This window comes from Pleurodeles waltl, chromosome 7 (genome assembly GCF_031143425.1).
Source record: "Pleurodeles waltl isolate 20211129_DDA chromosome 7, aPleWal1.hap1.20221129, whole genome shotgun sequence".
NCBI classification, from domain to species: domain Eukaryota; kingdom Metazoa; phylum Chordata; class Amphibia; order Caudata; family Salamandridae; genus Pleurodeles; species Pleurodeles waltl.
Genome location: NC_090446.1, coordinates 564,592,676 through 564,619,676, shown reverse-complemented (window position 1 = coordinate 564,619,676; position 27,001 = coordinate 564,592,676). Strand labels below are relative to the sequence as shown.

Below are 27,001 nucleotides of genomic sequence, written 5' to 3'. Positions count from 1 at the left end.
GGGATGTGGACGTAGATATGATAAGAGACTCTCAGCCTGAGAATGGTTTAAATGTTTTCACTATGGAAAAGTTCTGCTCCTCTGCCTCTGGAATACGCATCGGTGCAGGGCATATTCATTGTTGATGCATTGTACTTTTTATACCTGACATTGTTTAACTGCTGTATTTTTGCATTTACATGTGTTTTACTTCATTTAAGTTAAATGCTCATGTTCATATTTTTGAGTTTGAAGCAAAGCAGAACAATAGAACCATAACATTGTACCCTACACCATCCCTTTACTCTAACCATAATCCAGTCCCTTAAATTAACCTAGCCATAAGACAATCTCTTACTCCAAATTCTAATGCAATCCTTTTTTGTAAGTCAAATTGCCCCCAAAAAGATAGATCATGACCAAAATATTGCCAACATAAGTGAAGATTTGCAAACAACTTCACTTTAACTTTAGGGGTCGATGTAAAGGACATGATATATTGGGAAGTTGCTGTTTCGACCATGGTAGTAAAGATACAAATTTCCTCAAAACTATCCCTAACTTGCAACCTAAACCGTTCACATTATCCATCAAACCATACTTAACCCTAGCCCCAAATATCTAAATATAACAAACTTAACCCGAGACCTGTACCTAACTATGCATCTGCTCATTATTTCCTTCTACGTTTTTGAAGTATGATTTTATATTTTTTGTTGCACTACCCTTTTGATCAACTTTTTTTACTGCCAACCTGCAAGATAAACAAGGAGTGGAGCAAAGTACGTGCCTGCAAAACACTGCATACAAAACAGGATACCTTACCCTGCTGCCTGTCAGAAAAATAAACACACATTGAAAAGCACACAAAATTATGCAAATTATGCAAGTAGTTCTAGAAAACGTCACACAGATTAATTGGTATTAAGAATTCTAGAATACAAAATGCGTATATACTATGCAACACTTCTTTTCACCCTGACCACCTCAATAGCCTTCTAATTATCATTCTCCCTCTGCAGCTCGCCCTCCTCTATTCTTCTCCATGGATCTCCATTTTCTCTACCTTCCTCTTATTTATTGTTTTTATTATATTTCAATTATCTTTTCCCTCTAACATCCTTTCACTCCTCTCCTCCACCAATTTTGACCCATTCGGACTCTGTGGAAGTGTCTTATTTTCTCCTCTTCAATCATCCTCCAATGTTCTTATCCTTCCCCATTTTACTTTCCTCAATACAACACACCCCCATATCCACTTTCTCCACTGAACTGCCCTCTTATCACCTTTTTTTTCTCAGCCACCTATTTTTCTCTATGCCTTTGTCGGTTTTCCTCATTTCTGCTTTCTAATTCCATCTTCCTCATTCCACCTTCACCCTCTTGCATCTATTTCCTTCAATGCACTTTTATCTTACACCCTTTAAGTATTCAAGTGCTGGTCTAGTCTCCCATTTTTCCACAACCGCCTCGCCACAACCCCCTACTCCGCGTTTTATCTATCTGGTTTCCTGCTTCATTCTTTCAAATCCCATGGCATCAGGAGTTATGCAGCAAAGGAAGACCAAAAATGACGGAAAGGCAAGATTATGCAGCAAAGAAAAAGATGTAATAGATTAATAATGTCTGGGTAAAATGGTCACATATTTAAATCAGCAACGGAAGACAGGAATCAGAAACTGAAAGGTGACCAGTTAACATTTGGAAAGGTTCTGCTGCTGTTCAGCACAATGTCGGATTCTTTTAATTAACTTTTCATATATTTGAGCTAGAAAAAAACATTTTGTATGTAATATGGAGAACTGTCCCTCTCTGCAATGGAAGCCCCAGATTGACAATACGGATTCAAATGAGAAGAGGAAAATTGCTAACAATGCACTAGAAAGACTGAGACACACAACCCCCTAAGTCGTTTGAGACAGCACAACGTAGACGGTCTTACACAACACCTCTGCCATAATTGACATAGTTTAGGACTTTACTTCAACACAACGCCCGCCACCCCCTTACTGTGAATCGTCATCCAGAGAAAACCAACTACACATTCAACATTTACACAGTTCTGCTGTCAAAAACACAGCCCCATATGGAAGACCTCTCAGGGGTTAATCCACAGTCTCCAAACCAACACACAGTGATGAAAATCTACTAGATAAAAAAACACTACCATAAACCTATATCTGCACAAAGTGCTAAGGAACAAATAATCAGCAAAAGCTACCACTACACAAATGATTGTTAACTGACTCCCCACCAACCTCTTACACAGCCCTCTTCCATCAATATTGAGCTGTCAAGTGTCACAGAACTACAGCTCCGCTAATCCTGTTGTAAATTCAGGACAAGTGTGTAGGAGGCTGGCCTGGCTTGTAGTGGGTACCAAGAGGTACTTACACCTTGCACCAGGTCCAGGTATCCCTTATTAGTGTAGAGGGGTGTCTAGCAGCTTAGGCTGATAGAAAAGGTAGTTTAGCAGAGCAGCTTAGGCTGAACTAGGAGACGTGTAAAGCTCCTACTATACCACTAGTGTCACATGCACAATATCATAAGAAAACACAATACACAGATATACTAAAAATAAAGGTACTTTATTTTTATGACAATATGCCAAAAGTATCTCAGTGAGTACCCTCAGTATGAGGATAGCAAATATACACAAGATATATGTACACAATACCAAAATATGCAGTAATAGCAATAGAAAACAGTGCAAACAATGTATAGTCACAATAGAATGCAATGGGGGCACATAGAGATAGGGGCAACACAAACCATATACTCTAGAAGTGAAATGCGAACCACGAATGGACCCCAAACCTATGTGACCTTGTAGAGGGTCGCTGGGACTGTAAGAAAACAGTGAGGGTTAGAAAAATAGCCCACCCCAAGACCCTGAAAAGTGGGTGCAAAGTGCACCTAAGTTCCCCCAAGAGCACAGAAGTCGTGATAGGGGAATTCTGCAAGGAAGACCAACACCAGCAATGCAACAACAATGGATTTCCTGACGAGAGTACCTGTGGAACAAGGGGACCAAGTCCAAAAGTCACGATCAAGTCGGGAGTGGGCAGATGGCCAGGAAATGCCAGCTGTGGGTGCAAAGAAGCTGCCACCGGATGGTAGAAGCTGTGGATTCTGCAAGAACGACAAGGGCTAGAAACTTCCCCTTTGGAGGATGGATGTCCCACGTCGTGAAGAGTCGTGCAGAGGTGTTTCCGTGCAGAAAGACCGCAAACAAGCCTTGCTAGCTGCAAGGGTCGCGGTTAGGGTTTTTGGATGCTGCTGTGGCCCAGGAGGGACCAGGATGTCGCCAATTGCGTGAGGGGACAGAGGGGGCGTCCAGCAAGACAAAGAGCCCACTCAGAAGCAAGCAGCACCCGCAGAAGTGCCGGAACAGGCACTACGAAGTGGAGTCAACCGGAGCTCACCCGAAGTCACAAAAGAGGGTCCCACGACGCCGGAGGACAACTCAGGAGGTCGTGCACTGCAGGTTAGAGTGCCGGGGCCCCAGGCTTGGCTGTGCACAAAGGGAATCCTGGAAGAGTGCACAGGAGCCGGAGCAGCTGCAAAACATGCGGTTCCCAGCAATGCAGTCTAGCGTGGGGAGGCAAGGACTTACCTCCACCAAACTTGGACTGAAGAGTCACTGGACTGTGGGAGCCACTTGGACAGAGTTGCTGAGTTCAAGGGATCTCGCTCGTCGTGCTGAGAGGAGACCCAGAGGACCGGTGATGCAGTTCTTTGGTGCCTGCGGTTGCAGGGGGAAGATTCCGTCGACCCACTGGAGATTTCTTCGGAGCTTCTAGTGCAGAGAGGAGGCAGACTACCCCCACAGCATGCACCACCAGGAAAACAGTTGAGAAGGCGGCAGGATCAGCGTTACAAGGTCGCAGTAGTCGTCTTTGCTACTTTGTTGCAGTTTTGCAGGCTTCCAGCGCGGTCAGCAGTCGATTCCTTGGCAGAAGGTGAAGAGAGAGATGCAGAGGAACTCTGATGAGCTCTTGCATTCATTATCTGAAGAATTCCCCAAAGCAGAGACCCTAAATAGCCAGAAAAGGAGGTTTGGCTACTTAGGAGAGAGGATAGGCTAGCAACACCTGAAGGAGCCTATCAGAAGGAGTCTCTGACGTCACCTGCTGGCACTGGCCACTCAGAGCAGTCCAGTGTGCCAGCAGCACCTCTGTTTCCAAGATGGCAGAGGTCTGGAGCACACTGGAGGAGCTCTGGGCACCTCCCAGGGGAGGTGCAGGTCAGGGGAGTGGTCACTCCCCTTTCCTTTGTCCGGTTTTGTGCCAGAGCAGGGCTGGGGGATCCCTGAACCGGTGTAGACTGGCTTATGCAGAGATCTGCACCATCTGTGCCCATCAAAGCATTTCCAGAGGCTGGGGGAGGCTACTCCTCCCCAGCCCTGACACCTTTTTCCAAAGGGAGAGGGTGTAACACCCTCTCTCTGAGGAAGTCCTTTGTTCTGCCTTCCTGGGCCAAGCCTGGCTGGACCCCAGGAGGGCAGAAACCTGTCTGAGGGGTTGGCAGCAGCAGCAGCTGCAGTGAAACCCCGGGAAAGGTAGTTTGGCAGTACCCGGGTCTGAGCTAGAGACTCGGTGGATCATGGAATTGTCTCCCCAATGCCAGAATGGCATTGGGGTTGACCATTCCATGATCATAGACATGTTACATGGCCATGTTCGGAGTTACCATTGTGACGCTATACATATGTCGTGACATATGTATAGTGCACGCGTGTAATGGTGTCCCCACACTCACAAAGTCCGGGGAATTTGCCCTGAACAATGTGGGAGCACCTTGGCTAGTGCCAGGGTGCCCACACACTAAGTAACTTAGCACTCAACCTTTACCAGGTAAAGGTTAGACATATAGGTGACTTATAAGTTACTTAAGTGCAGTAGTAAATGGCTGTGAAATAACGTGTATGTTAATTCACTCAGGCTGCACTGGCAGGCCTGTGTAAGAATTGTCAGATCTCCCTATGGGTGGCACAAGAAATGCTGCAGCCCATATGGGTCTCCTGGAACCCCAATACCCTGGGTACCTCAGTACCATATACTAGGGAATTATAAGGGTGTTCCAGTATGCCAATGTAAATTGGTGAAATTGGCCACTAGCCTGTTAGTAACAATGTGGAAAGAAAATAAGAGAGCATAACCACTGAGGTTCGTGATAGCAGAGCCTCAGTGAGACAGTTAGTCATAACACAGGTAACACATACAGGGCACACTTATGAGCACTGGGGCCCTGGCTGGCAGGGTCCCAGTGACACATACAACATATATACAGTGAAATATGGGGGTAACATGCCAGGCAAGATGGTACTTTCCAACAAAGTGCCACAACGCAAAGGAAAGTTGCCTAAATGACCACGAAATTGTCATAGCTCTTCCACTCTAATTCCTTTACTATTTATTTTTCACCTAAACTTCTCCAAGCTATTGCCCCCTCTTTTTATGACGCATCTGGTCTCCTCTACAGAGCTGCAAAAACCCTGTGTGGAGTTCACAGCCCACGATACTTATGAAATCACTGCTAATTGTGTTCTAGAATGAACAGTTTCGGGTTTAATAGACTAGAAAGCCTACGATACCACCTACTAATATTTGAATTAAAATAATACAGGATTGGAGGCGTATCAGTAATATTGTTACCTTGGTGCCAGGGGCACTGCAGCTGAGGCTATTCTGTATTCTCTTGTAGAGGCATTCCAAATTTGCAAAGCCTTTTTTACATTACTGCTGGCAATCCTGAAACGAAGCGAGCATGGCTGGTAATCCTGCATAGAGGGTGACCACTAATGCAACCTTGCATGATGTGTACAACACAGATAATAATAGATCGTCATTGTTTTCACTGAACATAGCTCTTATTAATGAAAAGATTGGAGATCCCTGTGTACAACCAGCTTTTCTCTACATTTCTCCTTCCATATTCCTCTCCTGATATTCCAGTCATCACTGCCAGGCTAACACCATCTGCAGCTTCACACCCTACTGACAAGCGCCCTATGTCCCCGTCCCTCGCTCCTGTCTGAATCTCTCCTCGTTGTTTTATACCACAGTTATCTCATCGGTTCTTCCTTGCCATTCACTCTCCTCCTTTTAATCCATTTAATCTTGCCCCCACTGTCCTCTCCATCCTCAAAGTCCGGGCTCTCACCTGGCACAACAAGAGAGCCTTCGAGGTAGGTAGCGCTGAACTTCCTCGCTTTCTGATACGGAAAGCAACACAAATCCAGTCCGAAGCTCCAGTGTTACACAGGCCACAGTCAGGCGCGCATGCGCAGCGGGCCCCGCACTACACATTGCGACCCGTTGTGTCCCCCACTACGCACGCGCGGCACATTAAACTCGATAATGCGCGTGCACTCGTCACTGGGGAGCTTTAAATGGGAAAAACTACATTTCCCAAGATGCAATTTCTGAAACAACCGCGCTAAAAAGCCAGTAACAAAAAAAAAAAAAAAAACATTTAGTATAAAAGAAAGACTACGCAATGGTCTTCAAATTGTTTTATGCCGCGCACCCCCCCAGTAGAAAAAAAAAAAATCACCCCCCCCAACGGAATTTTTCACAATTAGTCTAATAAATTGGCAGAGTATAAATATATCTAGACGTATTTAAAAATTACAGTTAAGTTATGATACCCTTTTAAAAATGCAATCAAATACATTATACTAAACATACTGTTGTGGACAGGCGGGACTTACGTTTAAAAGTGTTCAGTGTGATTATTAGGGGTAGGGCGGGGCTTTTAAAGAGTATTTGGAGTCTCTTCTCTTTTGACACACACTCCCAGCTTGGATATAAATGACAAAACATATTCGCAATGGCCCATTAAACAGCGATTTACTGCTGTTCATTTTTTCAGGTTAAGCAAAGCCCTGTTATCAGCATGATGCTTATTTTGACCAGAGCCTGGCGCCCAAACTGGGATCATTTGGAGCCCCCCCTAGCGGAGCCCCCACCCCAGTTTGAAGACCCCTGGACTACCGGAATAAATTGAATGTCATCATTGGAGCATTTTGTAAAGTGAGGACAGTAAATATCACAGTTAAAAGACATTAACAAGTCCCTAGCAAGTCTGCGTCTAAAAACACATGACATATAGTGGGAGTGTCAGGGGAGCGTTGTTGGTATTAAATAGAGTTAAACGCAAAATAAAGGAGAGGTTAAACTAGATAGCTTTAAACAGACACTAGGGTCGTCAGACTGAGATCACAAAAAGGCCCGGGTACTCCTAAAAAAGATGTCCCACATTCCTAGATCGTGCCATTTCATGAAACACTATTTGGTTTGTCTCAGACTAATTTTCAGGTCGAGCCATCAACTTGCTCCAATACATGTACTGTCGCTTGCAAAGCTGTTGTGTTCAGTAATGATCTTGTATCCCTCCCATAGCTTACCATTCGTTTACATCATTGTCCCTTTTCTTTGCTGCCTTCTTATTGGGCAGCACTTGCCAAGTGTCACTTTCTTTTCTTACAGTGGTGCATGGACCAAGTACAGAATAATTAGCTTTGATTAGTGCTCTTCCACTGGCCATCTGCTGCTTGGCTGGAATTCAGGTACTAATTCTGAACTATGGTGTGGTTAATGTTGGTGCTGCATAGTTTATCACTTATCCCCACCCCCTTCCTGTTTCTGCTTCCCTCTCTCCCGTCCCTGTTTATTCTATCCCACCCGTCCTGTCTTTTTTTTTTTAAATCCCCACTCCCTCCCTGTTTCTTCTCATCCCATTCCTCGTTCTTCTCCTCCTCTCAGCATCCCCCATGTCTGCAATCTTGATCTAAAAAGGTCTATATGCGCCCAGCGCTGGCTGCTATATTTTGCTTTTTAAAATCATCCGATTATCCACCCCCATTCGATGGCCAAAGCCAATAGCTCGCCCATGGACGTGACCTATTAACTTTGCCAATGCTTGTTTAGAGGAATTTTTTTGTAACAAACATTTTGAAGTCTATAGAAGCAGTAACATTGGTGAAAACTAGAAGCACTATATTTTGTCCAGGCAGGCGAGGTGAAATAAAACAGTCCGAGGGCCACATAATCTGATGTGGCTAGGGATGTCACCTGACCATTTTTAAATTGCCCAAAGTTGGTATTTTATCCATTGATCAGGATGTATTTTAAACAAAAGTAATTTAAAATGTTGCCTTATTGATCCTTGACAGATAGTTAAACTGAACAAAAGCAGAAAAGCCATGTTAAAAAATAATATGGGTGTTTGTATTTAAAGAGTCCTCCTTAATTGTCGTGCAGGCCCCTTTCAGAATCTTAAAACAAGCAAATTACCTTTTTAGTTTATTTTGGCAGTTTTATACAGGGTGAACTTGCCCCACGGAAACTGCAGCGATTTACTTGAGCACCAGCTACACCACACAAAACCAAATTTATTTTTTCTAGAGGCCTTGAAAGATTAACTGATTTGCCCAGAATTACAAGCCTTTGTGCCACCACCGGGACTTGAACTTGGTTCACTGATCTCAAAGTTAATAGCTTTATCCCCAACACGACATCTTCTCTATTGTTTTCCCTGGGTAAGGTGGCCTCAAAGCGAAGCCCCCTTGTCAAGATCCCTCTCTGTCACTGGGGACACTGGGGCCAAGGCGGCAACACCTGGCCCCGGCGAGGCCCAGGTCGATTCTCTTACTCAGCCCCTCCCCAGCCCACCACAGCCTCAGGGCGATCACCTGGCAGGGGAGGGGTCAAGAAAAAGCATACCGTTGCTGCTGCTCCAGGAGGAGCTGGGGTGTAGATGGTCCATGGACACAAAATCACGTGCACTCCCCTCCAGCGAAGCCACAGCATACTCCCACCCTCCACTGACCCCCGTTGCCTGAATGTGATGGCCTGTCAGGGGAAGTGTCAGGGGAAAGATACTGCTTCTGGGCCGCGCTGTCCCCACGGGGGTGGGGCAAGGTGAGAATAGCCCAACAGCCAGAGCAACACCTGGTCCCCAGCGAGGCTGATTCTCAGACTCACCCCCTCCTTCACCACAGCTTTGGTGCAATGGCCTGTCCGGGGAGGAATGAAGCAGAGGACCTAAAAAAATGCCTCACATGTTAGCCTCAGGTACCGGCGCATCCCCAAATGCCAGACTGCCTGTCTTCCCATTCTGACCCCGACAGACACGTGGCAGACGCTAATAAAATATGGGAAATCAAGACTGCAGAAACGTGGTTAGTCAAGGGTGGGCTTTTTTTTATTGACGCTTGAAATAACAGTACAAATATACATTTTGTAGGATAAGGTTCAGAATACCCCATTTGAAATTTCTGGAGAACGTGGCTTACTGTTGTATCAGGTCAATACTTTGTTGTTCAAGTATTTTTAGGTTATATACACCTGACCATGCCACACAACATTGAGGGGACAGCATCCTAGGGTTGCTTCCCTGCTAACTAGGATGGTGGCTGTGCACATATGCCGCTGTAGGGGATGAAGGCTACTCTGTTTAACAGCGTTGCTCTGTCTGACTTAGAGAGTAGGGTGACAAACCTACTTTAAGTGAATGGGCTGCAAAGAAACTATTCGCATTGGACCTGATGTCGTCCCTCTTGAGTTTTACTGCTCTTACATTGATGTTTTAGCCTTGAAACCTGAAGCTTTATATAGCGCAGTGCTTGAAGAGGGACAGTTGCGTTCCTCTCTGCATGAGGCATTACTGTTATCCATTCCCAAACCTGGAAGACAAACCATGGAGTTGTTCTCCTACCGACTGTTAGCAATATTAAACACGGATTATAAGACCCTGAGCAAGGTAGCAGACTGATTGCTGCCTCTGCTGCCCCTCCTGATTCATCCCAAAACAGGCCATAGTACGTCCTTAAACTTACATCAGCTCTTTCGAATAATGGAATTTGCCATTACACATCATCCCAAAGCAGCCTGCTTGGAGCAGGACCTGGAGAAGGCCTTTGACTCCCTGAGCTGGAGTTATCTGTTGGAGGTGCTCCGCTGCACGGGATTTGGGAGTCTCATAGTGACTGTTATTCAACTCCTGTATATATATCCTTAGCCACATGCCACCATATATCACATCCTGTTCTCATACGTAGCAGCACCAAACAGGTGCCCCTTCTCTCCCCCCTCATCTTTGCCTAGGCAATTGATTCCCTTGCTTTCCGGCTGCGATGCGGGGCCAGAGAGGGGAATCCCTCTTGGAGACAGAGTACACGCTGTACCCTTGTGTGCGGACAACCTGCTTCAGTACCTTAGGAATGTGGGAGTTGGAAATCAGGATACGGCAGTCTCCCTTCACGAGTTCCACGAAGTGTCTGGCCTACGGGTTAACTGGCAGAGTATGTTTCCTAAAAAACCTAGAATGTTGAGACGCGGCAAATAATTGAGGGGACCACTCTTAGCTGGCGGTGCCACACATTTAAAAACCTAGCAATCTATATATGCTAATCCGATAGCGATCTGATTGACTGGAACATAACAAGAGCCTTCTCAGTGCTTTAGGGCCAGATGGCATTCTGGCATATTCTGCCGCTCTCCATAGTGGGCAGGATTGTTCGCTTGAAGATGAATATGCATTCCGCTTGCTTTACTGTTTTACCAACTTACTCTCCACCTATCTACTACATTCTTCCACTCCATGGATGCACTACTAGGCAAATTGATATGAAGGAAGGGAAGACGCAGAGTAGCCCCAGCAAAGCTTTGGCACACACCTGGCAGGGCCTAGCGGCACCTAACTTTGAACACTGTTATTTTGCCTTCCAGCTCCGGTGGCTATGCCAGTGGTTCGCCTACCTTAACCTAGGCAACCCCACAATAGCACTGCCATCTAACGCGTTACCTGAAATACTTCTATACGTCTGCCGGGCTGGGTTGCAACAATTGCTGTCAGACTTGGCTAACCCAGGTTGCATTCGTATGTTTTCGTAGAGCTCTTGGTGTCACAAAGCAGACCCTTCAAGACACACCAGCCATTCAGCTTCTTAGTATATTACAAGCGGATAAGACTATTACCCTTGCCAAATTTAAACACTGGCACTCCCTGGGGGTCGAGACGCTGGATGACCTCTTTGCTGAGGGCTCCCTCCTTACCCTCGAGGACCTCACGGAGCAATTTAGCATACCTCCAGGGCACTTCTTAACTTACCATACACTTTGCGCATAGGTACTACAAGGTGCATAACCCCCTGCCACAGATGCAGGAGAGGACCAGAAGTGGTGGGACCAGCAGCACCAAACAGCTCGACCATCAATCCCACAGCACGGGATATTCACATAATTATTGGCATCCAGGGGCCTAAGACTACAAAGCCCATAACCCCCATTCCATAGGTGGAAAAGAAGAGTAGTGGAAGTTGGGCCTGCAGCACTACATGAGCCGATCCTAGCTCCCACAATGTGGGATATTCACATGATTGTCGGTGTCCCCCCTGAGAACAACAAAGCTTATAACCGCCTGCCACAGGTGGAGGAGAGGAGCAGAGGTAGTAGGGCAAGCAGCGTCGGACACGCCTGGGATGTGGCCGGGCAAAGACAGCCCATCAGAGACCGAAGTAGACCAGGCCACCCGGAATATCTACTTTGCTCTAATTCATAAACCAAGAAGGAACATTAAGCAGAATGGGCACGAGGAAACTAACCATCAGTCCAAATGGGAAGAATACATTTTTAAGTGTCTCAATAACTCATTTTTTAACAAAGGCAATGGGTTTAATTTATACAGAGATCGAGAACATAGAGGGAAGGCCAGAACTTATGCAGCCACTGTTAATGAGGTGCTGGATGAATTACCTAAAGGGACTGTATCTGCAAAGGAACATGGTAACTGGGGGACATTTAAATGCAGGGGAAACAGGCCAGAGTAATCCTTGTGCAGGCTGGCCACAGTGCCATGTAGTGTCATCGTCACACCCAAGGCCCTGGTTGGCAGTGGCCTTGCCAGGCTGGTCCTGCTGTCAAGGCCTAGGCTTGCTTGCCTGCCACTATGAACCCTGCTAACTACTGCTGCCATCTGTTCCTCACTGAGGTCAGCAATTTTTCCTCACTGAACAAAATGTCTGCTCCTTCTGCTCCTGTACGGGAGTGCTATGGATGTGCATTTCAACACCATTAAAATGCAAGTTGTTCTATGAAGTTGCTGGTGATTAATTGTACTCAAGCTTTACTCATGATTTCACCACTATTGATCGCAACACAACTCATGATTGTCTTCGTTTTTTTGTTTAGTGACTAATCACCTCTTTGTTTCATGTATACCCATTCAAGCAATATCAAATCATCTAAGCATACGCCATCAACATGTATCGTGTGTTTAAAAAAAAGAGAGAGCTCTTGATTGCTCCAAAAGTCAATTAGTAGTGTGTCAATCATTCTGTCCTTTATTATAGACAAAGTCTTTTCACTATATATGTATAATAATGTCCTAGAGGGAGGTGAAGGCACAGGACGTGTTGTGCTGAAGTAGTCATCCTTTTAATTTTAATAGTGCCTTATTGGTTGAATCAATTCAATTCAACTTCTTTGTGCTGAAATTTCTTACCTCTTTGTGCTGAAGTGTTTCGACCTCACCAAATGTGGTACAAATCTATGGTTGTGTTCCTCAGTACTGATTGGTTGATTGGAACAAGGATAGGATGAAGAGAGAATCTAAAAAAATGCACAAAAGTTAATCTAGTTTGGGTGGCACAAAAGCATTTAAACCATCAGTCCACTAATTGAGGTTAGTGAGACACCAATTTCTCGAAAGATAGTTTTCCCTTCAGCCAATTTTAAGAATATAGAGAAACAGCTCAAGGAAGGATGTCTACTCCAAATGTAAACCAAACCTCTTAATTGAGAAACTGCAACACTGGAAGAATACTCTATGCTTAATAAAGCTTTGTTAAAAATGGTCTTGGTACACACTACACAGGACACATTGCTGACTCAGCAAGATAACATTATCAAGAAAACAAAATCATTTAATAACTGACTTAGATCCACTTCTACAAAATCGTGAGACTCCAGCTGCATCGGGCCTATTGTCATGTGTGTAGAGGTCATGCTATGTTACTTCCTGTGATGTCAGCAATTATGTTAATAAGTACTCACTCATAAGAATTTCTAAAACTTGAGAGCTTTGTTTGTTTACATCTCTCAACTCACCCTACTTTGTCAGAAAGAACAGTGAAGTTTCCCAGGTCAGTGTTTGAGTAGTCAGACAATTCAGGATTTTTTGTGTGAATTCTAAAACCTATAATTCTTTATCCATTATAAAATCAGGACTACAAATGTCTGAATGCAAAAAAAAAAACTTGGACTGGAAAAACGATTTCAACATGGACTTGCGAAATTTGAGAACTCTGCTTTGGAGGGGATATTCCCCACTAGGCTCATCTTCAGACTCCAGCCAAGCGAAGTACCCCCCATAAACTTTAATGGGATGCAAGCCAACATTTAGAAACAAGATAGAAAGGGTTTTGGAAAATGAGTAAAAAAGTTTCTCCATTGGTGTGAATTAAAGACCAAGAACGTCTAAGCAGGAGAAAGCATTGGTATGGATCATCCACCTTTTAAAAACTTTCATCACACTCCAAAAAGGATTTCATTTCCACTGAGTGAGTTAGTGAGCGAGGGTATTTGATAGAGCATGTTTCTCCAGAGATATCTTGACACTAGAGATCAATGGAAGTGGCAGACAGAAAAGCCTAACAGAACAAACAGACTTTAACAACCATTCAGAAGGTGCTGTGGCTAACAGACAGAAAGGACAAGAACTGGTAGATGACAAGTTACAAGATGTAGGTGATGAGCGGGGCACAAGAACTGGTAGATGACAAGTTTCAAGATGTAGGTGATGAGCGGGGCACTTATGGAGAAGTTTGGTGTGAATAAGGCTAATTCCAAGCCCAGAAAAGGCACATTTGACCAAGCATAATGCCTTGAACTGAACTTATTGGACAATCTGAAGCCAGTGGGTGCCCTGGTAAGCCTCAACACATGGTCAAACGTATATAAACTCTCAACGAGGCTTGTTGACATATTTTGGATGGCTTATGGTTTCTGGAGCATCTCAGCTGGCAACACCGATAACAGTTATTGAAACAATATAATATTGAGAGGATGCTGGCTCCTCCCACTCTGGGCTGCATGGGTCACAGTAAAAAAGGAAAAATCATTTTCAAGAGACTCATTTACAAGCAGAGTGAGATAAATGAATTCACATATTCCTGCAAGAGCATTTAGTTATAACAGGAAAATTCAAGGCTTTTGGCCTTGCACATGGGGGCGGCATCCCTTCTGTGCAGGCCACAAAGATGAATGCCACAAACTGTCCTAGTCAAAAATTAGAATCTCTGTATTGATAGCATTTAGCTGTAGAAAAGTCCTACTCAATCATGCCTGGATGTCAGAAAGACATATCTGGAGAATGAGCTGACGCTCAGACAGAGCCTTATATAAGCACAGGACCATCTAGATATTACTCATACAGGAGAAAGATTGCATTGCGAAAGATCACTGAAAATGTGTGTAGGAAAGACGCAGCCAATACCATTTTTGGGTGGCAATTTAATACTCACATCCTCTTTCCTTTTGTTCCCGATAATATAAAACATCAGTAGACCTTCAAAAATAAGATTCAATTCAATTTGCCTGTAGGCTTGGGGGCAGATGATATGCGAAGTCAGTGGCTTTGTGGTAAAGCACGTTAGAGCCTTCTTAGAGCCCCCATTTTATAATGAACATTTTTCACAAAGCTTTTCTTCACTGTCAATAACTTTTTCCTTGTCTTTTTGTTTATGTGATAATGTACTGAGAAATCATTGCATATGTTGCTTGTGCCTAGTAAGAATTGATGCATCTAGTCCGTACACTCTGTCCTAAGCTGAGCACATAGAATGCGATGTCTAAACATTCTGATCGTCCATGGACACAGCTCTGTGTTTGTAGACATATCACAGCATCAAGCTTGCACCTCTGCCACAGTGTGACATGAATGGTGCTTGTGCCATAAAAACTGCCTCTGCGCCATATTCAGTAGAGGAGCACTTCTGCTGGGCTTATTCTGGAATGCAGCATGTAGTGCCGAGATACTGTTTCGCTGACTCTAATCCTGAATCTGACTTCTACCCTTCACAGGACTAATAGCATGCATTACACTAGACTGGTTTCCCGGTATATCTTGCCCAGGTATTGGGGGGGGGGTCGGGTTTTCCCAATAGATCTGGCAGCGAGTGCTCCCACTATGCTCTCATTTGTATAGGTAGTTACAGATAGGAGTGTACCAACACGATCACAAAACCATTGTTTGAGTTTTTTAAATCTTTTTCACCATCTTTGTAATGCTGGCTACCAGGCTTTGTCTTGTTTACCTAATAATCGCAGCTCATGTTTTTTTATGCAAGAATAAGACTGTTGCAATAAATGTTCTAAAAGGCAGTCTAGCATCTTTCTTGTGTCTAATTTTGGGCACTGTAAATGACAACAAAAGGGTAGATGTGTTTCAACAATTTCCTTGGGAATCTGAGTAGTCATATTTGAGGTTGTGAAACCCATCTGGTAGCTTGGTGTGTTCAGTGGTTCAGAGGGGGCACTGTGAGCTAGCTAGGAAACGTGGCAACATTTACTAACGGTATATGTGGACTGAGTTCGTATATTCTGATGTTTATGTTGACTAGATACACAGTCCCACTTGAATCTTAGGAACCGTGTAACAGCCTGTGACCACGTCCTCGTCTAGATCAATGGGAGTGAGTGCAGGGCTAGTCGAAAAGCTACATCCTGTGCCAGAGTCTGCCAAAGTCAGTGGAAATACAGCTTTGTTTCTAATTGTAGCCTTTACAGAAAGATCTGGATATTGAATGTGGGACGGCAGCCTTCCAACAACTAGTAATACATTTGAGGATTTGTATTATCAAAAGGTGTAACTGCAGAACTTTTCTTCTCTATATTCCCTTTACCTGTGACAGTTGCGCTCCACCTTTATGACTCCATTTAAAGTAGCAGTGTCATAGTTGATGTCAATATTACGGTAGTGTGTAATGTCACCAATGATGTCATGGGTAATTTCATTTACATGCCAATAATAACTCGTGGTGTGAAAAGCAGTATTTTGGAAGATTACGGTTGCATAACTTAACACACCTCCTGTGATGACATCATGCTTTCAAAAAACACAACCTAATTTCCTATGCTGTAATTATTGTCAACGGTCATGCAATGCCACCTCCTGTGATGTGATGGTGGATTAAAGGACATAGCCCAATCAAATGTTCAGGCAAAAACTAGGCTAAACTATTGTTGCTCATGTGTAATCTGTGAAAAGATCATGTTTTGCCCTTAAAACATAAAAAAAAAAGATATTACTTCTTCTACCCCTGGTATAATGGTGAATCGACCACCCAGGACTATTCGAGGAGCCATCCAGAAGATATAGATTTGAACTTATCATGTGAATGACTCTTGACACAGAGCAGCAACTAACGTTGTCTGCAGAGGTTATTTGTGACTGTGGCCAATGTTAATGAGAGACTTCATGCTCAACGTAAGGCACAATTGCCCGGTTGGCCATGACACTAGAACCCTTGCTTTGGGTGCACACTTCTCCTGGTTACACATACATAAAGGTGGATCCAGCTCCAAAGTGAATGTAGGTCTGATATCTACTACTTAACAAGAACGCAGATGATTCTTAATTGCCCCATTTTTTCATACTCAAAATAAGTTAAAGGCAGAGGCTAAGAGGCAACCTAAAACCAAGGGCTTGAATGCCAGAACTATTCACTGAGGTCCCAGGACCACACGTGGTATGATCAGACATGCAGATGACTCTTATTCAGCCGTTGATTATTTCAGAAGAGTAGGCCTACCCCCAAATTAACACAGAGAGAGAGAGAGACAGAGAAGGAGAGCGAGAGATCCTCAGAATAATGTTTCAGTGTGTTAGGTTATCTGATTCAAAGGTCACGGTAAAAGAATATTAGTGAGATTTTTGGGGGGATTTATACACAAGACACTCTATGTGTATAAATGGTGTGTTTGCGGGTGTATGAGGATGTGGGCAAACTTGTTTGCGCTCCTGTGTGAGAGATTAGTGCTTGCCTGAGGGTGTATGAAAGTGTAAGCCTAAGCTTGAGTGACAGCAGTGTATTTATCAGAAAGAAAAAGTGTGTGTGCATGGGGGTCCTCAGACATTTTTTCAGGGGGGGGCATAATTTCAGTACGGTTCTAGTGCAGGAAGTGTAACTCTACAGCAGCCGTAGTGTTGCGCTGCACAGTGAGCCTGCACACCAGTCTCTACCTGAATTCGGGGAGGGGGGAAAGCGCCCCGTCTTAACCCCCACAGACGCCCATGTGTACGCGCTTTGTCTGTCCATATATGAAGCTCAACGTCTAGGCACGTCTATGAGTTCATTTGTCCAACGGCATGCTTGAATTCATGTAAACACAACGTTCTGTTACGGCTTCGAGTAAAGGCTACCTCTGCTCATGTTCTACAGTAGGCCTAGAAAGATGTAATAGTCTTCAAGGTCAAAGATGGCATAGGACCTGTTGTATTTTTCTGCCATTTAACGGGGCTTATGTATGTGCACAGAGCACCTTTACAAAGACCCGGTAGTCATTGTTCCTAAATGATTGGGAAGATTCATATTATTGTTAGACAGTTGAACACTTGCCTGGACACTTGAAAACTGTTCCCATAAGTTTACATTGACCACAAAACTAGAACTATGCCAATGGAAACTGTGTTGACAGCTGGGAGAGAACAGGAAACAAGAGTCTTTTTAATGTGGAAAATTGAAATAGCTTGCTTTGCACAAAAAGGTGACTTAAGTCATTCTAACATGCCCCGTTATTTACAGAATAAGTAGACATGATCATAGTTGGATAAGAATAAATGTTTTTTTATATATTTTTCTAAAGTAGATGTTTCTTTAATTTTTAACAAAGTTGCATTCCAGCCAACCTGAGATTTTCTACGTTTAATGATTTTTGTTTTCCTAAAATGTTCAGCCTTCAGAAAGTTCCAAATGCTATTATTCCACCTTTTGCTCAGTTCAATTAAATACACTCCCCACTTTGGCGAGAGATATTTACATTGCAACATAGTTATAAATGTATTTATTTGTATCAATTATATAGGTCAATGTTAGTGTAAGGCCCTTTACATTTGAAACCATGTCGAAAAACAGTGTCATACCGAGAAGAGAGAGGGTTAGAACAGCAATAAAGAAAACATTTCATACCCATTTACATATTTCATGTGAAGTCCAGGTTATTTACAACTTAGTTTAAGAAATGTCTGGAGAGGTGAGCGGTGAGCCATATCGGAAAGGTGGATTCACAGTCAGAATCTGAGCTCGGAGGCAGGAATTTCCAGCCCGCAGAGGCTGGCCAGAAGATTGTTTGAATGCTCTGGAGGTTCTAAATTTAGGAGTTTCAAGAAGAAGGGCTTCGTGATTTCTGGGAACATTATAATTGCCAGGGATGGCAAGAAGTTCTGCTGGATAGTCATGTATGTCTTTGTGGACAAGGCAGCAAGTTTTAAATTGGATTCTTGACATGATGGGGAGAAAATGTCGCTAAGGGGAAACGGGGTGATGAGGCCACATATTCTAAGAGAGAGAACTAGCGTAGGTGATAAGTATGGTATGGCTTCGGAAGGGGATATGAATATTTGGTGAGCCACAGCTAGTTTGGTGTTTCTGAAATCTTCCCTCGTGTCACCTAATGTAAGAATTTGGGGTATTAGTTGAGGGGGGTGAGTACCCCACCCCCCTTAAGTAATAATCACAACCATTTCAAGGTGAGCCCCTAAAGTCACTAAATTAACCTGAGCTCAACGCCATGGTCGCTATGGCACAGAGCGGACAGACTTAACTTAGAGGCAGGTAAAGTATTTAAGCATTATCAAAACAGTAATAACATCAATACACAATACAAGAAAAATCCCAAACCCAATTAGAAAGACAGAGTAAATTGTTATAAATAAAGTGATACCAAAACAATAAAAATCCAGTAAGGGAAACCAGGGTTATGAATTGTTAAAATTTAAATGTGAAAATAGTGCCAAAATGCGTTAAGTGCCTAAGGCAGTCATCTGGTTGCCCTTGACTGGTTCCTAGGTGCAAGTTTAGGCCAACTGCAATGGAGCATGGGTCGGATACAGAAACCAGGTTCAACCTGGTCAAAAGTTTTACCTTTGAACTTAGGGACCGATTTAAATCTTGTCAGACATCCTGTTGTTCCACGAGGGCGATGGAGTACATTACTTTGTTGCCCTGGTGGAGGGACCGCAAGCCAGATTTATAAATGACCACCAAGCTTGCAGTCATTTATAAAGCATTGCCAGGAACCGCAGTCACCACTGTCTTTCTCAGTGCATTTCGCTGTATGGTGCAGGGCTCCATCAAAATGACAAAGACTGAAAAGTATCTTGAAAAGTAGTTCAAACTTAAGACATCATCACTCCCATCAAGGCCAGCAGACACAAGAGAGCCACCAAGCAGGCAAAATAGTACACCAGGGAACTGGGAACAACACAACATCACTGCAAGCAACTGGAAAGAACATGGCTCACAAGCAAGGACAACTCAGACAGGACCACCTTCAAGACCTCCCTCAACCTCTATCACAGGCTACTGAGAGAGACAAAGAGGAAAGCCCTAGCGGACTGATCAAGTTCAGTTCCAACCACAGCACAGAGCTCTTCAACACTGTCAGAGGGTTCACCAACCCGCAGCCACAGAAAGCAGCTTCACCCACTCCCAAGAACTATGTGAGAGACTCGCCGGCATTTTCCAAGACAAGATCACCGCCATCTATAAGAACTTTGAACCCCAGCCCAAGCCCTCAGACTTCCTTCATCTTCACGCTCTCACCAAAATCAACATGGACCAAAGACTTACCTCATGAGAACAGGTCAACCCCAAGGACACCACCAGCATCATGACCTCCATTCACTCAGGAGCACCCACAGATCTCTGCCTGCACCACATTTTCTACTTCTGAAGCCACAAGGATCAGCAGCGAGTTCACCACTCTATTCAACTCATCACATGCCATGGCCACCTTTTCCGAAGACTGGAAACATGCAGAAGTCAAATTATTCCTCAAGAAACCATCTGTCAACCTGAGCAAACTCAAAAACTACTGCCCCATCTCCCTTCCCCCACCAAAGTCCTGTAAAAAACATCCACCTACAATTCACAAAATACCTGGAGCAGAACCTTCTCCTAGACAACTCCCAATATGGATTCTGTGGCAAACACAGTACTGAGGTTGTCTTGATCGCAGCCACCAATGACATCAGAACCCTCCTCAACTGGAGAATAGCGGCTCTGATCCTTCTCAACCTTTCAGCAGCCTTTGACACCCTACCTCATCACACCGTGATCAGAAGACTGCATCACATCGGTATCCAAGGAATCGCTATCATGTGGATCACCTCCTTCCTCACCGGAAGAACACAGAAGGTCCGCCTACATCCATTCACCTCTGAACAAAAAGCCATCATCTTTGGTGTCCCTCAAAGATCCTACCTCAGCCCCAACCTGTTCAACACCTACATGACCTCCCTTGGCCAACATATTCAGATCTCACAGACGAAACATAATATCCTAAGCACACAACACCCAGCTCATCCTCTCACTCTCAGAAGGTCCCGCCAACACAAGAACCAACTTCCATGGGCGCATGAAGAGCGTCCGATCTTCTGCAACAACATCACCACTTAGAATGATTCCTGTTGGACCTCAAACTAGGATCATCACCCAAACTGACCAACCACGCCTGAAACCTCGGCATAATCCTGGACAGCAACCTGACCATGAAGTCCCAGATCAATGCAGTTGCCTCTGCCTGCTTTCACACACAGCACATGTTAGGAAAAGTCTTCAAATGGCTCCCCCTGAACAACACACGTACTGTCACTCAGGCCCTTATCGCTAGTCAATTAGACTACGGAGACTACGGCAACACACACTCTACTCTGGGATCACCACACCAAAAGTCACTGGCTCACTGTCAGAAATAGGGTCTCTGGTTGGCAGTCAGTTTGCACTCTGTCCAAGCAGAGACCCTCACACTAGTCAAGGCAAGGGAGTTACACTCCTAAGACAACCCCTGCTCGCCCCCTTGATAGCTTGGCACAAGCAGTCAGGCTTATCTCAAAGGCAATGTGTAAATAATTTGTACCAACACGCACAGTAATACAGTGAAAATACTACAAAACGGACACCACACCAGTTTAGAAAAATAGGCAACATTTATTTAAATCAAACAAGACCAGAACAACAAAAATCCAACATACACAAGTCATGACATGAATTTTCAAAAGAATAGATTCTTACTTCATAGAAAACAATGGAAATGTTGTTGTTACACAAAGTACCTGGTTTGCTTCAAACATAAAGCCGCACAGGCAAGCGTGCATCAGAAAAGTCAGCAATGTGTCAATTCCTTACTCGCAAGTGAGGCTGTGCATCGTTTCTTCTCCGGGCAGGTAGGCAATGCGTTGTTTTGTCTCCCGCAAGAGAGCGATGCAACGATTTCCGGATATGGTACCTCGGATCCGCGCAGGTTCACGAGGATTTTTTTGAAGCCGAGCGATGATGCGTGAGAAATCGGGCCGCATAGTGATGGAAAACCGCGCTGCATCAGGTTTGCCTCGTTTTCAGCAGCCACAAGTGGTTGTTGCATCATTTCTCCAGCCGCGATGCAGGTGATGCATCGATTTCCCAGCCGCAATGCAGGAGGTTGTTTTACAGTTGCGCTGCAGGTGGTGCGTCAAAACTTTCCCCATAGTGCTTCCTGTGCGTGGATTTCAGTCCTTGTTCCACAAGCTTTACCTTTCAAGGGCCCATGGACTGGATAGGGCACCACTTGACAGGCAGGAGTCTCAGCAGAGAGACCAGGTGTTGGCAGAGGAAGTCTTTCATGGCCCTGAGGCTTCAAAACAGGAGGCAAGCTCAGTCCAAGCCCTTGGAGATTCTTCACAAGCAGGAATATACCACAAACTCCAGTCTTTGTCCTGTTTCAGGCAGAAACAGCAACTGCAGGCCAACCCAGCAAAGCACAGTCACAGGCAAAGGGGCAGTACTCCTCCTCCAGCTCTTCAATTCTTCTCCTTGGCAGAGGTTCCTCTTGGTTCCAGAGGTAATCTAAAAATCTGGGGTTTTGGGTCCACTACTTATGCCCCTTTCTGCCTTTGTAGTAGGCAAACTTCAAAGGAAAGCCTCTGTTGTTCACAGGATCCTGCCTTGCCCAGGCCTGGCCCCAGACACACACCAGGGAGTTGAATACTGCATTATGTAAGGGCAGGCAGCCCAATCAGGTGTAAGTGACCACTACTCCCTCCACTCTAGCCCAGATGGCCCATCAGGATATGGAGGCTACATACCAGCTGCCTTTGTGTCACTGTCTAGAGGGGATTCACAAACAGCCCAACTGGGAGTCTGACCCACAAAGGGAATAAACAAGCAGGCAGAGACACAGAATGGTTTAAACAAGAAAATGCCTACTTTCTAAAAGTGACATTTTCAAACTAACAATCTAAAAACCAACTTCACTAAAAGGTGTACTTTTAAATTGTGAGTACAGAGACCCCAAACTCCACAATTCTATCTGCTCTCAAAGGGAAACTGCTTCTTAAGAATATTCAAAGGCAGCCCCCATGTAAACCTATGAGAGAGATAAGCCTTGCAACAGTGAAAAACGAAGTTGGTAGTATTTCACTGTCAGGTCATGTAAAACACATCAGTACATGTCCCACATTTACTTTAACATACACTGCACCCTGCCCAGAGGCCTACCTAGGGCCTACTTTAGGGGTGCCTTATATGTACAAAAGGGAAGGTTTGTGCTTGGCAAGTGAGTACACTTGCCAAGTCAAATTTGCAGTTTACAACTGTACACACAGACACTGCACTGGCAGGTCTGAACCATGTTTATAGAGTGACTCATGTGGGTGGCACAATCAGTGCTGCAGGCCCACTAGTAGCATTTGATTAACAGGCCTCAGGCACCTTGGGTGTACTCTACTAGTTGCTTACTAGTAAATCAAATATGCTAATAATGGAAAAGACAATTACACATACAATTTCATATAGGGAGCACGTTAGCACTGGTCAGCAGTGAGAAAGTGCCTAGAGTAACAAAAACAGCACAAACATAGACCAGCACACAGCAACCACTTGGGAAGTAGAGGCAAAACGTTAGGGGAGACCACACCAAGGATGCCAGGACTAACAAGCCAATAACTCACAAAACTGATGGCATATTTGCAACATGGGGTTTGCCAGACATTGTGAAGTCTGACAATGGTCCACCCTTCAACAGCAAAGAATTTAGGGAATTTCTAGAGCATCTGAATGTAAAGCATCAAAAGATCACACCCTTGTGGCCACAGACTAATGGACCTGTTGAGCGTTTTATGAGTAAGCTAAGGAAAGCAGTGCAGTGTGTAACTCTTGTGAGGCTCAGTTTTCAAACAGAACTGAACTCTACTTCACAAGCTTATTGTCTGACACCTCACTCGACCACAGGTGAAAGTCCTGCGACTTCGATGTTTGGGAGAGCAATGGCAACCAAGATACCCCAATGGACCACAGAGAGAGATACTAATGAAAACGTTATTCGTTCGAGGGACTTGGTTCAAAAACAGAAAATTAAAATGTATGCATGTAAGAGGCGATGCGAAAGACCTCTCATTTCAAAAAGGAGATTTGGTGATCACTCCACAGCTAAGGAAAAGAAAACATGATGCTCCTTACAATGCAAAACCTTTTCAAGTAGTCTCTACCAAATGACACAGGGTGAGTGCCCACTGACCAGGGAAATCCCTTACCAGAGACTCTTCTCACTTCAGACCTGTGTTTCATCGGCCTTCAACTTGAGATGGTGAAAGAAAGACTGACTCAATAGCTGTCGCTGATACCTCACCATCTTTAGAAACTTCCGACATTTAAGACAACTTTTTTCAACTTCCAGTAACCAGATCGGGCCGACATATCAAAGCAACAAGAAGATTAATTGAAGAGTTTAATTGTACATGTTTCTATATATGTAGATATTTGTGTCTGTCTCATGATTTTCTAAAAATCTACAATTTTTCATTTAAGAAAGGGGAGATGTAGTGTCATGCATGATTTACAACGGAACCATTCTTGCACCCTGAGAACTCTGTATCAATGTATGACGTAATCACTAGAATAGAATGTATGAGAGCTCGCTTTAGAATGTTGCAGTTCAGAAGTACATGGAGAGGAATTAAGAGATGTGATTTACAGCTCTGTGTGGTCTAGTCATCCAGCGGGTACCAGGCTGGGGAAAACACTACAGCTTTTAACACATTGCCAAAAATCAGCTGTTGTGCAGTGGTCTGGAAAATGAGATGGCACATCTTCAGGGTGGGAAGGTGAAAGTAGGCACCAACACCCAAGAAATAGAATAGTCCTCTAGTAACTAAAGTCCTTGGGAACGGTTTAAAGTAAGTTTTTAGTCATATGTGAAGACACCTGTGAGATTTTATAATGTAATAGTGATTTATGTACATAGAGCTTCATACTTGATGAAGCTGAAATGAAGGTTTTACATTTATTAGCGCATAAACGTAGTGTTGAAATAATCAAGTGTGATTTTAACCGAACTAATAAAGATTGTACGGGGACAAAATGTGCCCTCAGAGTAGTTTGCCAACATTATAAGCGTGCTTTATATAACGTGATGTATTAGAATTGCACTAATCCGACATAATCATAAACGTGTGCTACGATTTGCTTGTTTGAAATGTTTTAGCTTAGCATAACTTTAGTGGAGGCTTTGGCCTAGTTGCCTGGTCTCACGGTTTAGATGCTCGTATTTTTCCAATGTGCTAATAAACGTGTATTTTTGCTTGAAGCTGTACTTTTCCACTGAGATCGTTCACATGCTTATCTTAAGGTTTCGTGCCAGCTTGGCATTTTTCTCTTTGCTCCAAGGTCAATCTGCAGGTGCGGACAATGGAAGCTCTGAAAGTGAGTTAATTGGTATAAAATGTTGCAACTTACGTACCCGTCTCCAAGGATAATGTATGCTTAAGTAAAAGCTTGAGAACTGTTGTTTTTGATTGGACAATTTGAAGCTAACCTATGAACCCTCCAATGGAAGACCCTACTGGATTTGAACTGTTGTCTATTTAAACCAGGTGCACGAGAAGAAAGTAGCCATTACAGCCATTGCAGCCATTACCAGCCCGATACCTGCCATTTTGCAGGACATTGCAGCTATTATGGCCCACCTTGCTGCGACGCCATTTTGAAAGAGACTTTGATGCTTTCTCTAATCGAGAGAAAGAGACTTTATATGATTCTGGCCCTAGAGACTTTAACTTTGATCCCTTTGCATGAAGTAGTAGTTTTATTTTGCCGCCGTGAGGCAATTGCCCCGTCCACCCCTGCCCCTTTGCCCCGTCCCATGCTGATCGAGAAACGGTACCTGTGAGACGAAGACTTCCTTGAATGCTGATTGTAATTGGTAAATATGAAAGGAAATTGTACAATTGCATTGTGTTTCTTTTAGGTAACCAACTGCTGATTTTGACAAGAGCCCTAGTTAGGAGTTTTTCCAAATTAATGTTGCTAAATTGTTTTTGCATGAAGTCCCACATGCCGATGCTAATTTGAGGTTAGATGAGGATTCCTTTTGTTGCACGATGCAATTTGAGACCTTGTTATGCTGACTAATGTATGCAATTAGCTCATTACAGATTATCCTATTAGTGATTTGCATTGCTATTATCGAATGCCTTGTTATTCAAATGCTGCATAGATTGCATCTGTTTCGTCGTCATGGACAGCTATTAATGTTCATTTACGTTTACCATTTGGTGTTGAGACACATCTATATTGTGCTAGCTTTGTTAATATAGGGAAATAAATTCACTAACTTTGAATAAACTGGTGTGGTTATTCCTGACTGAAAGGTCAGGGTTCGCCGAAATGTATTCTGGATTAATTGTTAAGTGTTATGTTGATCAGGGCATTGCTTATGTTTGTTATTGATTATTGATTTGATTAAATTGACCGATATAGAGTAAGGAGAGTCCCACTTAGCCAAAAGATTCATCGGCCTAAAGAGCATCCAAATACAGGTAAATTATTAGTACGGAACGCTATACCATACTGTGCTTTCGAAGCATGATAATAAAAAACCTTACAATTACCCAATTTAGTGGTACTCAGTTTATAGCTGTTTAATGATACTCAATTTGCTGCTGTCCTCAAAAGGACAGACGGCTGAATTGACAATGCCATGATTCAAATTCATGATATGATGATTACAGCAAATGTCATTAGTGAGCGTTAACTCATTGAGTCACCTTACCAGCCTAGTGTGCCTTTAATCAATTCTGAAGTATGGGTCGATCTCTCAGTTTAGTTGAAACACTGGCCACAATAGGTAAGTTTGGTCACTTAAGTGTATGAAAGACCGACCAATCACACAGTCAGTGCTAAGCTTTGGACATTCCAACCTGTAATACCCGTGCAGCTATGGGCTGTTTCTACATGCTGAAAAAAAACACTGTATTCAAGTTGAGCAAGGCAGCCCCAGTGCCTATGGAATATTAAAGAGACCCTACTTTTTTGTGACCTGAGTTTTTTTCAAATCCGATTATGACATGGCTCTAGACGCCTAGAAGAAATACTGAGACTGAGAGGACGTCCTCGCAAAGTAAGTAAGTGGAGGCTCCAAGACCTCAGAACTGGCCATTAGAAAGCCTATTAGAGATGCTTCCTAGTGCTTAGACGCACAATTTTGATTAACTACCCCCAATGGCTACTGTGGAAGCTGATCATGACAGTACTCTTTGGTACTAGACATTTTGTGACCAGAGTTAAATACCTCTGTTTCGGGATTAAATGTACACGCAGAGAGAAATGCAGCAAAGACATTCGACAGAAGAAACATAAACCTTTCCGACCCCATCAGAATTACAGAGACGAAGAGGTCACTGCCCAAGCCTCTCCTTTTACTTTTGAATCCTCCAAAGCTTCTGCACTTTCCCAGAATCCTTTAACTCTGAGCTTGTGCTA

At 43.8% G+C, this 27,001-nt stretch overlaps 1 protein-coding gene across 1 annotated transcript in view; it reads right to left on the bottom strand.

The window, feature by feature from the left end:
* HCFC1R1 (host cell factor C1 regulator 1) overlaps positions 1-6,264 on the bottom strand; it is a 67,182-nt gene extending 60,918 nt beyond the window's left edge. The window contains exon 1 of the mRNA XM_069244326.1: positions 6,145-6,264. The gene's annotated coding sequence lies outside the window, so the exon portion shown is untranslated. The remainder of the gene's footprint in view (positions 1-6,144) is intronic.
* Between the last annotated feature and the right edge of the window lie 20,737 nt (positions 6,265-27,001).